Here is a 21,145-nt window from a genome sequence, read left to right as displayed (position 1 = left end):
TAAAGAAATACCCACTCCTCTCCTCTCTGTCCCTGGAAACACTCAGAAAGGCCAGTTTCTTTAATCTCTAGATCCCCCCTCTGACAGAGTGCAGAAGAAATCTGGAGAGTGTGTGAGAGGACTGTCCAGAGACAGTATCTGCCAGTCTTCTAGGGGCTCTTGCAATACAACCTAAAAACATACTGACAAAGCAGAGCTGCCCCAGCAGATCCCAGGGCCATCAGCTGCTGTCATCTCCCAATGTGTGCCTCATGGCCACTTAACCTGGGAGATCCAGAGCCCAGAGAGAGTCTACCGCAGACCAACTCTGCATCAGGCTCCTGGTCTGTGGCAGCGGGATACCCACAGCTCCTACCTCTAAGGTTTAAACCTACAGTTAATAAGCAAAGAGCTCAGGAGGACATCATTGACACCCAGTGAGGACTTCAAAAATAGTCTTTCCTGGCACTGTGGCTATGGGATTAGCAGCTGCCTGCTCTAATTGGACTGTGTCCTTTGAAAGGAGAAAAGCACACACACACACCCCCCGACTCCCCTCCCAGCAAGAAGGGCTCAGAGCAACTCAGCCTCTGGGAGGGATCAGCCCAGCTGCACCTGTCTTGAAGGGCATCAGGTGAAGTCATGTGCCAGACAGCTGGAGAAAGGTGACACTCGAGTGAGGGCTTTGTCTATGACTCTCATTGAAGACGGTGAGGACAGCCCGACGATACACGGGCGCCTCTTCAGTCATGTTACGCAGGTAGTAAGAAGGCGCTAAAGGCAGGGATGGTACCCTGGGTACCTCCCACCACACCTTCCCTTCCGATTGCGATGCCAACACTGCTGTGTGCTCATTTTGTTGATGGTGCGTATTTCTCTCTTATAGCTTTAAATGCTGGGCTTGTTTTGAGAGACTGGACATTCAAATGAGCTGTCTGGCACCTTCCTTTTCTGTCTCCATGTTTGAAAGGCCAAATGTTCATTTCTGGGGCCCATCCAGCCTCTGGCTTCCTTCCTAATGCGTTATGTGGAGTGGGAGTTTTCCCATTCATAACACAATAGTGACTCAAAATTGCTTCCAGAAGAGGTGGCGCTGGTGGGGTGGGGGGTGGGGTGGCAGACTTTGATCTTCATGGTTCTTCCTTCTTTTCCATTCCTTGGATAAGTGTCTGTCATGATGATAAAGAGGCCTTCTTGTAAGTGCCATGGAGTACTCTTTACCTCTTGCTAATACTACACTTCCTTTTACTTCCAGACCCTCATCTATCACTTCTACCATGGAAATAAAGCTGTTGGGGGCTTCTGGGAAGTATATAAAATGTTTGAAATTTAAATAAAAATATTTATATAAAAGCTTAAGATATCAGACAGACATGAATTCTTTAAATTCCACATATATTTCTGACATTATGGCATATCTGTATTCTTCATCTTCATAACATTTTAAAAACATACTCATTGTTCAATGTTTTCCAAATTTATTAGCATATAATTGATAAACAAAAAAATGAACAACACTAATTTGTACAGTTTGGTGAGTTATACGTCTAGTCATGTTATCACCATGTGAAGATGACAAAGAGATCCATCATCTCCACAAACTGCCATTGTCACCTTCCCCTGCGTGCTTGACTATTTTTAGAAGCCTTTGTCATATGAAAAGAAGCCATGCAGTGATTGTCTGTGAGGGACTTGCACTTTGGTATAATGTCTTCCAGTCCATCCTTCTTGACAAAGTTGGTGGGTTTCCCTTTCTTTTGAGGCAGAGTAATATTATATTGTGCATATGAATCGTATTTCCTCACCCATTTGTTTTTCAATACACAGGTGTTTACAAAGCTTGGCCACTGTGGCCCAATCTATAGAAACAAAGAGTCCATCTTGCTCCTCAGGAGCAAATTCCCCTGGTGGCACTCCTGAACAACTTGGTGGTTTCATCTTGAATAACTTTTGGAACCTCTATCATGTTTTCAGTGGCTTTCCAGTTTCAATCTATCTGTAGTATTCAGGGTTCCAAATTTATCACAACTTCCTTAACATTTTATTCCCTTTTTTACCCAAAATGATCATCATTCTTGTAGCAGATGTAAGGTCATAGTGGTTTGGGTTCACATTTCTGGTGATGAATGATGTTAAGCATTGTATCATACACATTTGGTCATTTATATGTCTTCTTCGGGTAGATTTCTACCTAAGTTCATATTTTAATTGGGTTATTTTGAGGTTACTGTTAAAGGACAGGAATTGGTGCGTGTTCATACATGGGGTGGCACAGTGGACTGGGCCCTCCCACATCAATATTCACCAGGAATATGCCCTACAGACTTGTCTATGGACCAGTCCTATTGAGGCATTTTCTTGTTTAAGACTCTGTTTAGTTAGGGTTTTACTACTATGAAAAGATGTCATGACCACAGCAACTCTGATAAAGGAAAGCATTTAATTGGGGCTGTCTTACAGTTCAGAGGTTTAGTCCATTGTCATCATGGCAGGAAGCATGGCAGGCAGACATGGTGCTGAAGAAGTAGCCAAGAGTTCTATGTCCAGATTGGTAGGCAGCAGGAAGAGAGGGAGTTAGCCACTGGACCTGGCTTGAGCATAGAAAACCTCAAAGCCCACCCCCACTGACACACTTCCTCCAACAAGGCCACACCTACTCTAACAAAGGCACACCTCCTTGTAGTGCCCCTCCCTATGAGTCTATGTGGGCCATTTTTATTCAAACCATCACATATTCCTTCCTCCCCAATGACCCTCCCTTTTGTTGAGTTAACATTAAAAACTAGCCAACACCAAGGGAGACTCTAGTCCCCTACAGTAGCACGCAGCATGTCCCCAGGAATGAATCTTGCACAGGAATGGGACACTAGAGAGAGAACTCAGAAACTAAAGCTCATGTTACTGGGGATGGGGGTGGAAGAGGGGTGGGACGGGAGGGGGAATGGGGGATGTTGGGAGTCTCTGATGTGCTGAGCCTTGTTCAGTCCTGCTGAGCTGCTCTGTGAGTCTTCATATGGTTTTTAATATTTGAATACTCTTATGACATTCAAAAACAATCTCCTTTGTATGTAGGCATTGTATAATTTTCTTAAAAATATAGTTTGCATGTCTTAGAGTTTTATGAAAAAATTACAGAGCTATTTTAAAATTATGAAAGAAGAAGAGGAAGTAGAGGTGCAGGAGGAGAAAGTGTTTGCCCTTCACTAAGCAGGGTGTGGGAACGGAGAGACAAGTCAGTAGAAACCAGTGGCAAGCCCAGAAACAAATCTAAGTGTATGTGAGAATCTAGACTTAATAAAAGTGGTTTTTTTTTTCTGGTCAAGAAGAACTAGATTGTTTGATAGGCAGAATGAAGCTAGTCATCCTTCCATCTGGAAGAAAATAGAGTCAGATGTGTGCTTAAGGACTCGTGTGCTTGTCAAGAAATTTAAAGATTTATATATGAAATATTAAAACAATAAACACACTAGAAGAAAATATAGGATGGTTCTGTTGGGTGCTGTCGGGATGAGGGAGATCTTTTCAGTCACAGCACAAACCTAAGCAGCAGCGAAGACAAGTCTGGGAATCTGACCGTGCAGTGTTAAGTATCGGTGCACAGGGGAGCTCAGCGTAGACTCGCCTCCCTAATGGAAAGGGGCACAGGAATAACAGAAAGGGCTAGAGGCCAGCCACACAGCACGAGAAAGACAAACTGTGACAGGAAGTGCAATAAGACAAGTTCTGGAGTTGAGAGTGATAGATAGTCCACAGCGGTGAAGCTAGGCCTCCCGTCTTGAGAAGGCCACCCACCCTTTCCTTTGCCCTCTCTCCCTCAGTGCTGTGCTTAAATCTTCATTAAAGCTATGTCTTAGTAAACTCCAACTTTGTTTCCTAAAAGAGTGAAAATAGTCAGCTCCATTGATAAAATAATAGGTCACAATGAGTTGTGTGACCTGAAGTTTCTATGCAACTCCGAGGAAATGGACATTCTTTTTGTTGTTGTTGTTTTTCAGTTCTCCTGACCACAATTTCCTCTTCCTCCCCCTCCCCTAGACCCACCCCTCCTCCATCTCCCCTCAGAAAAGAGCAGGCTTCCCTGGGACATCAACCAAACATGGCATAATATGCTACAATGAGACCAGGTGCATATTGTCCTAGCAAGGCTGGACGAGGTGAAATGGACATTCTTATTAAGAGTTGGTGAGGAGGCAAATGAACTCGGTATTTAAAGATGAACAGTGTCTATTCAGTGTGGATCCAATCACCCCTTTAACTCTGTCCTACAGGAGAAACTATCCCACAGAAACAGCAGCACAGATGTTGAAATAAAGATTCCTTAATAATCTAAATGCAGCTGGGCGGCAGTGGTGCGTTCCTTCTCAGATCCATGGCTGTGTATCCTTTAGTTATAACTGTTAAATCTAACACAACTGGCTGAGGTCACTTAGTGTTGCTCGTATGTGTATTTGTTTAGTGCTTTACACTGGAGATTGGCTAGCCTATGAGAGAGCTCTTCCCTGGGGAAGACTGATCCTCCCTCCCTCAGGAACAATCAGTTGTCCGTGGCTCTTCTTCTAGGTGTGAGGCCTTGTGGGAATGCCCCCATCCACACAGGCATGTCAGTTGATGTTATCCTGTTTTGGATATTGTTTATGAAGCCACATTGTTGATATCCTGGATGCCACCTTCCTGTTGTACACAGAAGACATCTCACACCAGACATTCCATCCTGGAGCTCTGACTCTTACAGTCTTTCTGCCCTCTTCTATGATGCTCCCAGAGCCTTAGAGGCAGGGGTTGTTCTCTAGATGGGTCCCCTGGGGCTGGGCACCCCACAATCAGCTGTTCCCTGTGTTTTGACCCATTGTGGCTTTTTGTAATGCTCTCTGTCTCCAGCAAAAAAAAAAAAAAAAAAAAAAAAGGCCGGGCGGTGGTGGCGCACGCCTTTAATCCCAGCACTCGGGAGGCAGAGCCAGGGGGATCTCTGTGAGTTCGAGGCCAGCCTGGGCTACCAAGTGAGTTCCAGGAAAGGCACAAAGCTACACAGAGAAACCCTGTCTCGAAAAACCAAAAAAAAAAAAAAAAAAAAAAAAAAAAAAAAAAAAAAAGCTTCTGCAGTAGGGGTGAGAGGAGGGGTGAGAGCCACAGCTGTGGGTGTAAGGACAAGTGAGAACATGGTTAGAAACCACACTGGCTGGGAAAGTGGCAGTAGTTCTGTTCTAGGGTCCATGACCTCACCAACCATTGGTAATGGACTGGGTTTATAGTACCAGCATGAATTCCCTCGTGTCAAGTGGGCCTTACATCCACTCACCCCAAGATAACTAGAACAGCTATTGTACCTTTCATGACATCTTGCCAGTTTAGTCACTGTTATTGCTCTTAGGCATTGCTGCTACATAGGACAACTAATTGCTTTTCCTCCTTGGTGACTTGCATGGCTCCCTCTGGCACTACAGGACAAGGGACAAAGCTTCTAGCGTCTTGTCTTCTTCATCTTTAAATAACCCACTACATCTAGTTCATGCTGCCCATATATACTCCTGAATGTGGGGCCATCACTGACACATGGTCAACCTATCAGGGACCAGACCCTTAAAAAAAAGCTAACTCTCCCTCCCTCGGAAGCCATAGCTGTCCATAGCTCTGCAGTCAGGGGTAGAAGCTCATGAACCCCTTCCCCCTCCATGCTAGGATACTGACTGGTTTGATCTTGTGTAGGTCTTGTGCAGGCATCTGTAGTTGCCCTGAGTTCACGACTGTCGCAGTCTTACCATGTGCAGGAGAAGCTGTTCACACTGACCCTCCATGAACTCTGGCTCTTACAATCTTTCCTCCCCCTCATCCAAAATGGTCCCTGAGCCTTGCTGGCAGGCAGGGCTTCTGCAGATGTCCCATTTATGGCTGAATATTCCGCTGACATGTAGTCCTCTGCACTGTGCCAGCTGTGAGCTTATGCATTAGCCACCAGTCACTGCACAGAGGAACGTCTCTGGTGGTGTCTGAGAGCTGCAGTAATCCATGGGTGGAGACATTATTTCAGAGGGCAGTTGGATACCATGTCCATTTATTGCAAGAATAGTAGTAGGCTTACCCCTAGGGCCCATAAGCTCCCCCACTGTGGGTTCTTACCCCACCCCCAAGGCTCAGGAACCATTTTGGAAGAAGAGAGAGAGTGTGAACACCGCCATGAAACAGTACCTTCTGCACATGACAGACTTCCAGTGCAGACATGTTTCCTCCTGTGGAATGGGCTCAAATCCAGCCAACAAGCAATGGGTTACCTCCATCACGTCTATGCTGCTATCGCACCCATGGACGTCTCTTACCACTCCGGTCATTATTGCACTTCATAGTTGGATAAGATTGTTGATGCCCCTCCTTCTGTCCACCATCAGCCCACATGGCTGCTTCTAGTGCAACAAAAGCTGGCTAGCAGAGAGGAAGCTTCCTGGTCAGCACCAACTTGACTCTTCATGTTCTATACCTAACATGTGTGGTGTCTTACCATTAAGTTCTTTTAAGCAGTCTAGAATAATGGCAATGGCTTCTGTTGTTTGGGGGATCCTGAACACCTCTGACCAACAGCTCAAGAGACGATTTCCCACACCTGGCTGGCCTTTGAATTCGGCAACATGTGACTACTAGCATAAGCATAGTTCCCTGTTTGGGGTAACTCTAATTAAATTCTTTTATATGAATATAAAGGTTAATGTTTTAAAACTCTGTGCCAAACAATGATTTCATTCACAACAGGATATCAGAGCACCATAGAATTCTATTCCTCTCAAAAGCAAGTGCAAATGGCCATCTCACTGGCCCCAAGATAAGCCTGACACCTTTGAATGGGTGGCGGGCCTCTACAGAGCGCCCCAGAACCACCGCAGGGACACCTATTGAATCCATTCCTTCCCTCTAGATGACTCCTTCCACTTCTGTTCATTTTACAGAACTAATTTCCGTGGTATTTTATTTTCATGCAGCCTTGAAACCAAGAATGTCTTGAGTATTTATGAGGCATTTACAAAAAGACCGGAGTGGATGCAGTTTAGACAGGTCACAGTAATTCTCCCGATCTCCCTGACAGTCAGTGTTTCAAGCTTCACCTTCCCTCCACACATACTCAATTAAATTAAAATACGGCATAGAGAGCCATGGCAAAGGAATCTGAAAGGGCACTGCAGAGGTGAAAAGAAAATAACCTCGGAAAACACACTCCCGTTACCAGCAAACATGTTCAGATTTTACTGCGATAAAAAAATCCAGGATAACTATCAAGGCAAAATGAGGCCACAGAGATGGCGCGTGAACAACACGCTCCCCGCACCAGTGTGAGGACTTGAGCTTGAACCCCCAGGACCCATGTCAAGCCAAAAGCACCAGCTTGTGTCTGTAATTCACCACCCCTGCGAGACTGGAGATAGGCACATGAGCCGGCTGGCCTGCTGGACTGAGTGGCAAATCACAACAGACTGTGTGGCGAATGAGGCAGGAGCCGACAGCTGAGGTTGTCCTCTGACCTCCACACATGTGCTGTGGCAAACACATGCCCACATGGGCGTACATGCATGTGCATACCACACGCATGCACATCATACAGACACACAGAAACACATACATACACATATATACAAACATACACATTCATGACATAGACTCACAAACACACATGCACACATGCACACACCACATACACACACATAGCACATACACCGCATAGACACATGCATGCACAGATATGGACACACACATACAAACACATAAACATTTTGTTTTGCTTTTAATGAAAGACCCAGTGTCCTAGTTATGATTCTATTTTGTAATACATACTGTGATCAAAAGCAACTTCAGGCAGGAAGGGTTTATTTCGTCTCACAGTCCATTATCCAGGGAAATCATGGCAGGAACTCAAGGCAGGAACCCAGAAGCAAGAACTGAAGCAGAAACCATGAAGTGTGCTGCTCACTTGCTCGCTCCCCGTGGCTTGCTCAGCCTGCTTTCTCACACAACCCAGGCCCACCTGCCCAGGGATGGCACCACATACAGTGGGCTGGACTCTCCCACATCAGTCGTTAATCAAGGAAATGCCCCACAAGCTTGCCTACAGGTCAGTCTGGTGGAGGTCTTTTCTAAATTGAGGTTATCCCTTCACAGATGGCCCCAGTTCATGTCAAGTTGGCAGAGTAACTAACACATCAGGCAGAAAAGAGAGTAAAATGGGGGTGCTGGCGAGTGATTTTCCTTGCCTCACGAGGATGTCCCACAGTCTTGCTGTTGGGATGCAAGCCAGCACCAACCACTCCAGGACCATGCACACACAGGGAGTGTGCTAGAGTTGTTCCCTTCCCCGCCCTAGCTCTGAGAGGTGGGACACTGGCCGAGCTGAGGGGTGCTGGGGCAGGAGCCCCAGTGTTTCTTCCCTCTGGTTCTGAGATCCCCAACGCAGGTTAACACTGACATGGTGAGCAACATGGTGGGCGCCATATTTGAGATTGACGCCAACACTCTGGCCAGCCTCTTTCTGTGACTGTGAAATTAGCTGTGACATTTAAGTAGCAGCAGGCTCAGCCATATACAGGGAAGCATGAGGACTCTCCCTGAGATATGAACAGCACTGTCCCCAGAGCTGGCAGATACCACACAGTCCTGGCACGGGTTGTGCCCTGCCCGTTACACACCGTGTTTCCAAAACTGTGAAGCACGCCGCCTCTGGAGTGCAGACCCCGATGGTGGCCTTTGGGTTAACCGACCTGTGGAAATACCAGGAATTGTCTGGGTAGAAGAACAGTGCACAATTTTCATTTGTCTCACTGGTTTTTATAACCCATTGTATAACATGAAGATGAGAATATGCACCGCATGTCTTTTTAAATATTCCTTTGTTCCTTGATTGTGGTTTATTATTTTCCAAAGAGCTTAGAAATTTCCCATTTCCAGGAGGTTTCTGAATTTAAAGTATAATCATTTTTAAAATACTAAAATTGGTAAGATTATCTGAAGACCATGATTCTCTCTGCTCAGAAAAGCCACTTAAGAATGGACCAAATTGGGGAGGAAAGCAAGAGCTTCCTTCTCGGGATGTTAATCTAGGCTTCCCATGGAAAGAGAAGCCGAGCTGAGAAATTATCCCGCACTGTAAATGGAGAGTGAGTTTGAACATCGTCCTAAGAGTCATAATTTAGTTCTAGTCAGGAGTAGCTGAGCGAGAGAAAACTCGATTACTTAGAGGCACTAAGCATATTAGAAGGACTACAAATGTCTCCAGCCAGGGCAGCCACCGCAGACCGGCCGCTTCGGGCCCGCTGCTTTGATGAGAGCCGATAGACTCTATTACGGCTGTCCATGGGGAGAAAATGAATTTAGGATGCCGCCATCATTTCTCTCGTCCATAGGCCGAGCTTTTTAAAACATTGAGCCATAGTCATGCAAGTTAGCTAACTTAATTTACAGCTGGAATGGAACCTGAAGTGGTTAGTGATGCTCCCGTCGGAGGCATTCAAACACTGGCCGGTGGCTCACGTGGACTGTAGGCGACACAGATAATGCCCTCACCAGAGTGGGCATGACCTCATGTGCCATTTAACAAAACCGTGTGCCTGGGACATGCAGCATGACTTAGCCCAGCTGGAAGTGATGGAGAAACATGCACCTAAATAAAGATGTGGCATGCATTGAATTCATAGAATCTGTGTGTGTGCACGTGTGTGTGTGTGTGCTTGTATGTGCTGTACATGTATATATGTATCTGTGTCTGTGTGTGCTGTACTGTGTGTGTCTGTGTGTGCTGTACGCATGCATGTGTGTGTATGTGTATGTGTGCATGCACAAGTGCAGAGACTGGAGGCCAGCCTAGGTGTCATCCTCAGACACCATCTACTTGAGGGCCAACAGTCTGGCTAGACTGGCTGGCCATTGATCCACCTGTCTCCACTTCCCCAGAAATGACTATAAGTCCAAGTACCATGTCTAGTTTTCTGCACAGGTGCTGAGGATCAAGCTCTCTATCCAGGAACCACCATTTTGAGATCATATCTGTTGATACATTATTAACCTTAGGATCAAATGTAATCTCATCACAGGTAGCTGTTATTTTTATGTGTTTACATTTGTTGGGATGTTAGCTAGGAAGTGACATGTATATGCCACTAGGCATAGGGAGAGATGAGGATGAGAGAGGTGGAGGAGTGATTCTGTCTCTCTCTCCACAGGGCAAGCACACCAGACTCATAATCCACCACGCACAGTTATATTGTTTACTTGCTGTCTACTCTAAAAATGTCTTCATTTCACTGTGTGACTGCCAAACGTTCTCAGACACAATAGGGGCTGTACATGTTCTGTGTTCAGATCTTAGAAATGAATGGGTGTTGTCACAGTAGACGGTCGTGATCAGGAGAATGAATTCTACCTCTTGTTGTCTGTGCCCCTGAGTTGAGGTAATCCATCCTCCCTGTGCCTCAGTGTCCTCCTATAAAATATAGGGGCAGTGGATTTATGAGGACTAAATGGGTTTATTCTTTCAAAATACTCAAAATAGGCCTTGACAAAAGGTAAATGCTCACTAAAATAAATCAGCAGGTAGATAGGTAACCAGGTAGGTAGATGATAGATCAATGAAGACTAGAAGGGGTGAATTATTGTAGAAAAATGAAACAAGAAAGACAATGATAGAAGAGTTAACACAACCTTGTGTAGACATTGTATCCAGGCATGTGCACATGTGCTTCTCAAAGCTCTTGAGATATCTTGAAACAAAATAATTAGAAGAAGAACTGCAAAGGGCTGAATAAGTGATATCTCAAATAAGAAGCTCGGGAACACTGTAAACATGGAGATTATAAACTCAAAGTGTGTAGTTCCGTGTGTGTGGACTGTGTGCACCTCACTAAGACGAAGGAGACTGCAGTTAGGAGATTGTGTGTCCAGAGGTTGCCAAACACAGTAGGTAAAACTGGACATTGTGTCCGAGGCACCCGTACCTCCTGGTCTCACTGGGCCACCGTCGGGCATTGTCTTGAGACTGAGTCACTAACCGTATCTACCCCTTCTCCCTCTCCTGTACCATTGCTTTCCTTTCCTCGTTTTCTCGCCTGATAATCTGGAGACTTAGCATCCTTTAACTGCCCCTCTCTTGAGAGCTCCTAACCAGCCGTCAAAGGCGTCTTACAGGTCCTGGACCCCCCACTGCGTTTCTGTTTAAAACCCTTTAGTGCCCCCACATGCGTGTGTAAGACATTCGTGCTTGTACATGCACTCTTGGGTAGTTTTTGAAGTTGTCCCCACCACAGGCTCCCACCTCACTACCCAGTGGAGCCCACAACTGAAATTCCGGATGGTTGAAGTGGGAGCTGCAGAGCAAAGGCCACATACCAGACACACTGCATCACTGCACGCATCCTTTAGTCAAGCAGGGCGATCACCCCCCAAGTGGGACTTTATTCGGAAGTAGGGTGCAGAGATACAGGTGGCTAAGATGAGATTGTGGAGGAGCAGGCAGTCCCCTAATCCACTAGGACAGTCATCCTTATGAGAAGAGGAGACACACCCGGCAGGACCCAGCGAGGGAGATGGACTGCAGTCTGTGCCTTCAGGACAAGGACAGGGTGACTGCAGGACATTGAGAGACATGCTGCAGTGAATCATCCTGTCTACTCAAATGGATTGAGATTAGTATAATTCATGTCTGGGTATGTCTCTGAGGGTTTCCCGGCAGGATGAGCTAAGGGGAAAGACTCCCCCCAAATGTATGTAGTGGCATCGTATAGGCTGGGGACCCAGAGGGAATCAGAGGAAAAGATGGGAGCCAGTGAGCTAGCCCAGGCTCCCTCTTGGCTTCTCTGCTCACCATGCTCTCCCGTCTTGACAGATTAAACCATGAGCAAAATGCACCTTCCTCTTGTAGCTGTTCTCTCCAGCGTTTTGCCACAGCAGTGAAAATCCTGACGAACACAGACATGAAACAGACTCTCCGAGTGCTTTCGGAAGGATCGTGGCTCAACTAATTTGATTTTAGACTATGAGAAAATGACTACGTTGTTTGCAGCCGCCAAGCTTATGGCTTTTGTACAGCAGCCCTAGGAAACACACAGTGGCTGCTGAATTGATGCCAAGTGTCCTCATTTATGAAATGGGCTATGGTAGCCTTCTGAACCCCATGGAAGCATCATGGAAATCAAAAGAGAAAAATGTGTGAGCAGTTACTACATGTGAAAAAACTGTGTACCAGTGTAAGACAGGCATGGTGGCTCACACCTGTACTCCCAGCACTACGGAGGCTAAGGCAGGAGGATTGCCGCAAGTTGGAGAACTTCCTGGGCTATATAGTACATCCCAAGCCAACCTGAGCTTCAAAGTAAGACCCTGTCTCAAAACAACACATTCCACATAAGTATGATATAAAATTCTTATTTCTTGGAAACCCTCTTATTCCCTTCCATAGCCTTAACACAATACCTTCTCCATGGTATACACTCAACAAACACTTGTCGAATATTTCATTTAATAAGTTGCACTGGTTTTATCTTTAAAAGCCCCAAAGACCTCTACAAGGCTGTGCTCACCCTCACATCACTGTCTAGCCATTCGTGTGCAGCTGTTACTGCAAAGAGCATCGTTTCTGAAGGACATGATTTGATTTGTCTAGCTGAACATAAATAATATATTACATTATAATAGTCTGCTGTGTATTAATGTTTAATATGCTAATGAAGTTTAATCTCTGTAGATTTGAAAATAAGATTTATTTTATTTAAGGTGAAAAAATATTGAATTTATTTTCACATGTATGGCTGGTTTTATATATGCTGCTTACTAGAAATCTAATAAATGCATATTTTATAAAAATGGCTATTTTAATAGCATTCTTTTGAATATGCTCATCAATAAATTTAATCAATTACCTATTCAAGTACTAGAACAAGCATTCTAGCCCTAGTGCAACAAAATGATCTCTTGCAAGGAAGAAAAGACGGATCTGAATAGCAGGAGCTATTACTCACAAAGTGGATGGGAACAAATTTCCCCTTTGATACCCAACTCCTACTTAAAATAAAACCACCAGAATGCTATTCTTGCTGAATTACTTCTCTCAGAATCTTTAAGCAGTTTCCATGCACCCTGGGGCTAACAGAGCCCTGTCAGAACCCAGTGAAGCTGATGCAGCCCTGCTTAGAGAGCAGAATTGAGGCCATGAAGGCTACAAGCCAGGGCTCAGCAGCAGAATGGGGAGGAGAGTCTGAGCCAGCCCACCCCAAACACACTCAGGCACCTACCATACCACTGTCACACTCAGCCAGCATCTTCTCTGGCAGGAACAAAACTCTGCGGAGGGACCCCCCTCCTGGGCTCCTATAGTGACATTTAATAAGTCTAGAAGAAAAACACCTAGCTAGCTCTTGCTTGCATGTAATGGATTCCTGGAAGCGAAGACAAAAGCTTTATTTCACTTCCAAGTGGACCTCACATGGCATCAGCTGAATGTATACTAGGAAGATGTAGTTTTAAAAGTTGTTGCCTGGGATCGGCAAAGGAAAAAGGAGATAGAATTAAGTAGTGGAGGGTGACATAAGCTGTCTGGAAAAAGCACATGTCGGCTGCTGTTTGTTCCCTGCCTAGAATTCAGTCCCATGACTGCAGCGCACGACTCAGGCATCTGGGAGGGAAATGTAGTCCGTTAAACATGCCAGTACAAGAGGGAATGGTTGCTGTTCTTGATACGGTCTTGTGGATCCAGGGCTGGGCTTGGACTTGCGATGTGTCTCAGGATGATCTTGAACTTCTAATTAGAGGGAATGGCTCTTGATCAGTAGATAGCAATCTGTGCAACAAGAAACGCACCTCGTGTTCATCTTGGAGAATAAGAACCAACTTGTTTGTAAGCAGAACTCTGTCCCTGGTAGGGAACATGCCACTTGAAATGGCTCAGGGGAGAAACCCATGTTGGGCTCTGAGTTCTTGCTTCCTTCCAGTGGCCAGTGATGCACTCCTCAGACCCTTTGCAGTCTATCCACGGGCACAGGTACCTGCAGCCTGCCCATAAGCTTCATGCACGTAACAGTGCAAAGTGTAAGTGAGGAGCATGCTGTTTCAGTGAGGAAAGATGGTGCTAAGGAAAACGTAAGTCCTGTCCTTCCTTCCCTCCCATTCAGTCCATCATGCGGCTGGGATCACTGTTTACTTGTATTCAAAGGAAGGTAAATTTTAAACTGCTAGCATGGCATTTCCATTCATTCTTTAAAATATAGGATTCCAATTTTAAATGCAAATATGAGATCGTCTAAGTGACATGCTTTGCATTTCATAGCTGTCCTATGCACATGCACTTACTTTTGGAAAGCATGCTGGAAAAGCTGCCCAGTCTGACTGCCTTTACTTCTCTTCCTGACACTTGCATGTTTTACCAACATTCTGTTTTCTGCTTCCCAGTCAGCAAGCACTGAACTCAGTGTCCTCTCTTTCCCTCTGCGTCTGGGACGCCGCTGTGGCCTCCGCTGCCAGTGATTGTAGTGATGACCCAGGAGCAAGGAAGGGTGGGAGAACCATCACTGGTCACGTGTGTTTCTTAGAACGTCCATCCTGCCCCTCTTCACTCAACACAAGTTCAATTCAAAAAGAATGTCTCAGTCTCTGAGGTCTGTGAGCTCCTTTTCCCCAGTTATAAGCATCATGTCACACTAACCTTGACTGGCCCGTAGACCGGGCCCCAGAATCCTGTCTCCATGCGGTGCCAAGAGTGTCCCTGACACTAGGCAGCAAGGGGCAGCACAGGGCACAGCTCTGCCCCTGTCTCCCCGGTGCGTGTGCATGATGCATGCATGACACATGATGTCCCAGCATTTCAGTCACAGACCAAATGATTCAGGCTCAAGGTGATTACAGTGAGAATCAACCCAAGCAGGGACATCTGTGTGTGGAGCATCACAGGCCTCCATGGCTTTAGGGAAGAGAAACTGGTTTCTCTGTGTGTAGCGACAGCAAGGACAGCATAGACCAACAGCAAAGCAAAGCAAGGTCTCCAGGCCACACCGTTGGCTTTTAAACAGAAGAGCACGCTAATGATATGAGTTGATTTTAACGTGCACCCCACATGTAGAGAAAACTAAAATGGGTGCGGGTGGGCTTCACTTCCTGAGATGACAACACAGCATTCTTTTTTCTGTTATGCAACTAGGCAACAATAATGATGGACGACTACATTCTGTTAAGTATCTCTGACCTTTGACTCATCAGGGATGCCCACCCTTTCTCATCTGCAAAGTTCACACTCCAGAATCATGCAGCTACCAAGTATAGCTTTTGTGAGTTCCAAAATTAACCACAAAAAAAAGTCTTACATTTTAAGTAAGTTTATGGTTTGTGTTGGACTGGGTTCATAGCTACCCTGGGCTATAGACAGCCCACAGGCTATAGGCTAGACATCCCTGACTGCCCTGGCTGTACACAGCCCACAGGCCGTGGGTGAGACATCCCTGACTAACACCTCAAAGCCTGTGCCTGCCAATCAGTTCTATCAGACTGTACTACACTTCTTCCCTTTGCCTCCCAAGACTCTTACAGCAGAAGCTCCAGCCTGTCTCAGGAGGTTCTGCCTTCTTATCGTATGACCCTGCTCCCTCTGCTCACCACAGAGGTAGTGAGTATCCTGAATCATCACTCACCATTCACACACAGGCATGTCTCCCTTTTACTATCAATATGAATTTTTCATTGTTCCAATTTTATATATAACAGTAGACTCACACCTCACATATGTCAAGTCAACACAATTCCTTGTGTATCATTATTATTTTGAGGCCCATTTTGACTACAGACAATTCTAGTCAATTCCTGGAGTTGACTTAGGATTTTGCATTACATAGATGTGCATATAATGTGTATCTATTACATGATTGCCATTTAAATGATTTAAATCTTTCTTTATTATAAACAATGGCTCAAGGAATCTGCATCTCTCCGAATACATATGAACTTGAGTTATTTTTAATATGTACTGTGATGGGGAAGGGGCATCACATCTACTGATGCTTGCCCATGGGTGGTTTGTAAGACACTGTCCCTCCACAGACAGCAGATACTTGGAAACGGCAAAGCCTTCCATGTTTTCTAAAAAAACAAAAACAAACAAAAAAAAAAAACGCAAGTTGTTACCTTTAATTGCCACTTCCCTGATGACTAAAGATGAACATCCATTGTACATCCTCTGTCATCTTAGTCACTCACGTTTCTCTGCTGAGAATTGTCTGTTAGAGTGCATTGGTCACTTTTTGCTTATTCAGTTACTTCTGAGCAGTTCGTTAATATTTTATTCTGTATGGTATGGGTTTCTAGACTTGTTTAATTTTCACCCCTAATTTATGGGTCTTTTGCAAAAATAGGATCTAAGTTTAATTCCACTATATTCATCTGTTTGTACTTCAGGCCTCTGCATCTCAGTTGAGCAAACCTATTCGAGGCTGCGATGCGCCTTCCCGGCTCCTGTCATTGGCTGTTCCCTTACCACATGGCCTCTCCCCTCTCCCATGGGACAGTTCCCTTCACGCCTGCCCCCTGCTGTTCCTGTGTAGTTATTGCAGGTGTATGGACCCCTCCAGCCCTCCCCAGCCATCTGGCCTGTTCCTTATGCTTCCATCCGAATCTGATGATCCTCTCCTTGGGAGAAACCTTGCTCGGATTAGCTCTGGAAAAGCTCTGAATTTTGAATTAACTTGTAGGAAATCGGCTTGCTTAAGAGATCAAATGCTGCCATTCATTAAAAAAAAAAAATGCATATAACCGCTAATTTAGATATTTTTGTTCATGGTTTTACATCTTTTCCAAAAAGGTCTTCTCAGCTTTTGTTGGTTCCGTTTTTCTGAAAACTCTCTGCTGTCCTCTATAATCGTTCCACTTCCTCTAGAATAGTCTCTCTAATGTATTCACAGTTAGAAATGCAGTGTTTGTACTACAGCCTGAGTTTTTGCCAATTTAGGGATTACTAAATGAATTAATTAGAAAATACATCTGACACCAGTCCATACAGCCGATTGTGAATAATTTATTCAGCTAAGTAGTGTAAGGAAATCGTATGTAGTGAGTGAAAGCATGATACTAGACGGGACCTTCCTGCTTTGTTTCTGCCTGAAGTGAATCGTAAATCTGCTCCCACCTGGGGAGAGCTTGGCTCCTCCTATAGGTTCCTCCACCATGGAGACCTAGCCTCATCACTGTTTCAAAAACTGAATCAAGTTAGCAGCTGCGCTGCCAAATGCTTTTTTTTTTTTCCTTAAACTATCTTGAGGAGGAAAGTAAGCGGATAGATTTGTGACAGCTTTGTGAGCAGCAGTACTTTTGAAACAGGAAGTCTGGGCGGGGAAGCGCCAGTGGCTACTCAGGTCTGAAATCACAATCTGCTAATGAGCTCTTTGTGGGACCTGCTGAGGCCTGATTTGTAAGTCTCCCCCACTTCTCTGATACCGCCGTTATCTGTGACCTGTAGTGTGTGTGTGCGCTGACCATAATCTGCCCCTTTCTGCGTTTGTTCCAAACTGTGCACCTTCCTCTCTCACTGCGTTGTTGGCTTGCCAGCCCTCAGCAGCGCTTTCTCTCTCCAGAATTTTAAACTTGTTTAGTCCTCTTCCAGGGAAGCTCTGAATTAGCCAGTGAAGTCCTCAGGAAAGTCATCCATTTCAAGGGGAAACACAGGCGATGAATACAGAACGGACACTCCTGAACTGGAGAGAGCTTGGACCCCTTCCCACCCTGCTCCCCAATCCCCTAACTAACTGCCCCCAAACCTTCAGTCCTTCGCTAGACACAAACTGAGTGTTTGAAAACACACACACACACACACAGCTGTGCTCTAAACAATAGTGACAGAAGCTATTTCTGACGGACCAGAAGCCATGCAGGCAGGACTCACCAAACACTCACAAATCTAAAAGATGGGAACACATTTTACAAGTGGAGAACAGCCCAGGGTCACCAGCTCTCCAAGTGACAGAATCCAGACATCGAGTTCTTGACCGCAGCCCTGGCAGGTATGATGACATTTTGCCAGTTCACCAGCAAGGAGAGAGTGACTCCCCTAAAGCATCTCCGCCAGGCTTAGACCCCAGGGAACTCAGTCTCCATGGCCAAGGCTTATGTCACATGACCCAGAGGAGGCCCTAGCCAGAGAGCTAGGGAGACTCGGGGCCACCACAGATATGAAACCAGCCCCATGTCAGGCTGAGGCCGATCAGAATGACACATAGCCGTGCATTACAAACCCCTGCTGAGCACTACTGGATTGTGAAGCAGTCTGGAGCCTGTCTGGTTTAACCTCTGTTTGCACCTGGAAGTTTTTCTGGATTAACAAGCAGATCAAAGGTCACAATGGGCTCCTGGAGAGCAAATGAGAAAGCAGTTTCCAGTCCTGATGAACTCTGACCACTCTGCCCCCAAATGGACAGTTTGTCAGTTGATAATCCATTTTCTGTGAAGGCTTTCACTGTGGCCATTTCTTCTCAAACTGTACCCATTGGTTGACCACTGAGACAGAGGTGCCAGAATGCTAATTAGGGTTGATATACATCCCAGTTACGTTAACAGGGCTTGGCTGGGTGGTCACAGCTCTAAATCATGCCCCTGCTTTACCTCTGTCTAGCTCTTTCTAAAGTAATCATCTAAATCAGAAGTGTCTAGAGTCACACTGATGCTCAGCCGGCTCATTCTGCTCGTATTTGTGTGTCACGGTTGCTGTGAGCTATGGCCCCAGTCTTGGTGACTTAAATCAACAGACTACATTCTGTCATGGCCTGGGAGCCAGAGATTCAAGGTTAGTGTCACTGGGCTGAAATCAAGCCAGCTGTGAGAAATCACTGCCCCTGCGGCCATGGTGAGGCACACCCCACGTACACTTCCTTGTCTCTCAGTCCATGCTTATGGCCACATCAGTCCAGTGTCTTCCTCTGTCCTCCCTGAGTCTCCCCCTCTTCTTAGTGACACCTGCTCTGCTTCTCTTCTGAGGACATTTGTGACTGCATTTAACAACCACCTGAACAGTGACAGGGACTCCCAGTGTCCCTGTCTGTGATTCCATTACCTTACAAAAACCTTTTGTCCTAAGTGGGTAACATTTATGGACTAGATTGGGGCCTAATCTCTTCCTGTAATTTCAGAACTATTTAATCTCACTGAGCTCAAGTGTTTTGTCTGTCAAGTGGGTATAAATATCATATATGTTTCATAGGATTGTTTGAGCTCAAATGAGATCATCCATGCAAAGCTCTCAATAAAACCTTGGCAGGGACACTGAGACCTCAGTAAGTGGCTGTTGGCTCTGGTTCTTTGTGTCCCACTCAGACCGAACCACTTAGCGCGTGCATCACCTTGTCCCACTGCTTGTCACAGCCTTGACTCTTGTGACCTTTTCTTTATAGACTTGTGTTGTAGCAAGATCCCTCTCCTTATCTCTCACTGTATAACTGCCATGATCATTGCCCCTTGTCTCTTTGCTGATCCAAATTCTGTGCATCCTTCCAGGGCCCACTCAAGTCTCCTTTCTCAAAAATTTCCTCAACCAGCCCAGCCCAGGCCCGTACTCTTTCTGAGCGTTATCAGTTCTCGGGATGCTTTGTCAACTCATAGCCTTCTGCATACAAATGCATGTGCTATACAGACCCATAGCAGTAATGGATAAGCCATAGAGAAAGCAAGTCTAGACAAGTCAGATCTGGACAGAAGGTCAGATTCATATCTTACCACCTTAGACCAGAAACACAAGTGGGGGTGGGGGGGGGAGGCATTGATGGCAAAGAGCCTGGTTTCTAGGGGACAATGGGAGGAAGAGGCTTCTGGAAGGATACCATAGGAACAAGGCTTAATGCTCCGCATTTAAGGGTACATAAATGGAGTCTCCAACTAGAAATAAACCAATACAACAAAATACAACTTCCAGCTGCTGCCTGGTGCAGGCCTGGGGACTCTAAGAGTTGAGGCAATCACCAGGGTGCTAGACAGAGAGAGTAGCCACTGACCAGAAAAGAGTAAAGGAAATGGAAAAAATCCTTTCTACAGGAAGTAGACCTGCAAATAAAAATGCCATAAGCCATAAGAGAGCAAATATTTCGAATAACACCCAGCAACGCCAGGCATAGGAGCCCTCCCAGTGACTCCAGCACTCAAGAAATGAAGGCTAGGGCACCCAGGAGGTCAAGGCCAGGCCAGGCTATACAAGTCCCTTTCTCAAACAAACTAAAAAGAAAGTCAACAAAATTATATGTATTAAAAGGAGCATGCATTTGCTATGGGCTTCACTCAATTTATATAGCAGGTTAAGAATACCAAAGTGAGTCTGTCTGTCCTAGACATGAGAAAAAGAAGCAAGGCGGACCCATAAGAACAGGAAAGTAGTCATGTTTTAAGAAGGATCGAAGTGCTAAAATAAGATCAGGGGGGTGTGAAGAAACATCCTGGGCGGCTGAACAGCAAGGATAAACTTCAAACTGGGATATCAAAGGAGAGCTTGGTGACCATAAAGAAGAGCAAAACCTCAACAGAATTCTAAGGTTAAAACTGAGCAAATGATACTCTCTGAGGATAAGAAAAAAGAGAGCAGGTTTAAATGACATTCTTAGGTTATTATAGGCATTAAGGCCTTTACAAAATAAATAGTACTTATTCAATTTAATAATCAGAATAATGGGGAATGGGTTTGATCAAAACACACTAATTCATATATGAAATTCTCAAACAGTAAAAAGAAAAATAAGTTTTCAAAAATGAATCAGAAAAAGACTACAGTAAAGCAAACACAGTCAGAGAGAATGAATAAATAAATGAAAGAGTAAAACAATAAAATTGGCAGCGTGATAGGCCCCTTTAGTCCCAGCATTCTGGAGCCTAGGCAGGTGGATCTCTGTGAGTTTGAGGCCAACATGGTCTACAGAGAGTTCCAGGCCACACAGGACAGCATAGTGAGTCCCCACTACAAAATTAATGAAATCAATATAAAGTAATGGTAGCAAAAATCTACAAAACCAAACCCAGTTCTGTAGAATGCCTAATAAAATGTACAGATTTGACCAAGATTGGCACAAGGTTTGAAAAAGACTTAATGCATTCTTAATGCACAGGGAGATTTAGTCAGAAACATGATTAGTGACTGTGACCTTAAGTTTAGTTGAAATGATTTCCTAGAAAAATGCAAATTAGAAAAATTACTCCA

At 45.2% G+C, this 21,145-nt stretch overlaps 1 protein-coding gene across 2 annotated transcripts in view; it reads left to right on the top strand.

The window, feature by feature from the left end:
- Nucleotides 1-21,145, top strand: part of Pacrg (parkin coregulated) — a 458,018-nt gene that overhangs the window by 297,121 nt on the left and 139,752 nt on the right. The window lies entirely within an intron of this gene.

The sequence above is a fragment of the Peromyscus californicus genome, unplaced genomic scaffold, assembly GCF_007827085.1.
Source record: "Peromyscus californicus insignis strain IS unplaced genomic scaffold, ASM782708v3 Scaffold_22__1_contigs__length_63687245, whole genome shotgun sequence".
Classification (NCBI taxonomy): Eukaryota; Metazoa; Chordata; class Mammalia; order Rodentia; family Cricetidae; genus Peromyscus; species Peromyscus californicus.
This window is presented reverse-complemented; position numbering and strand designations above follow the sequence as displayed.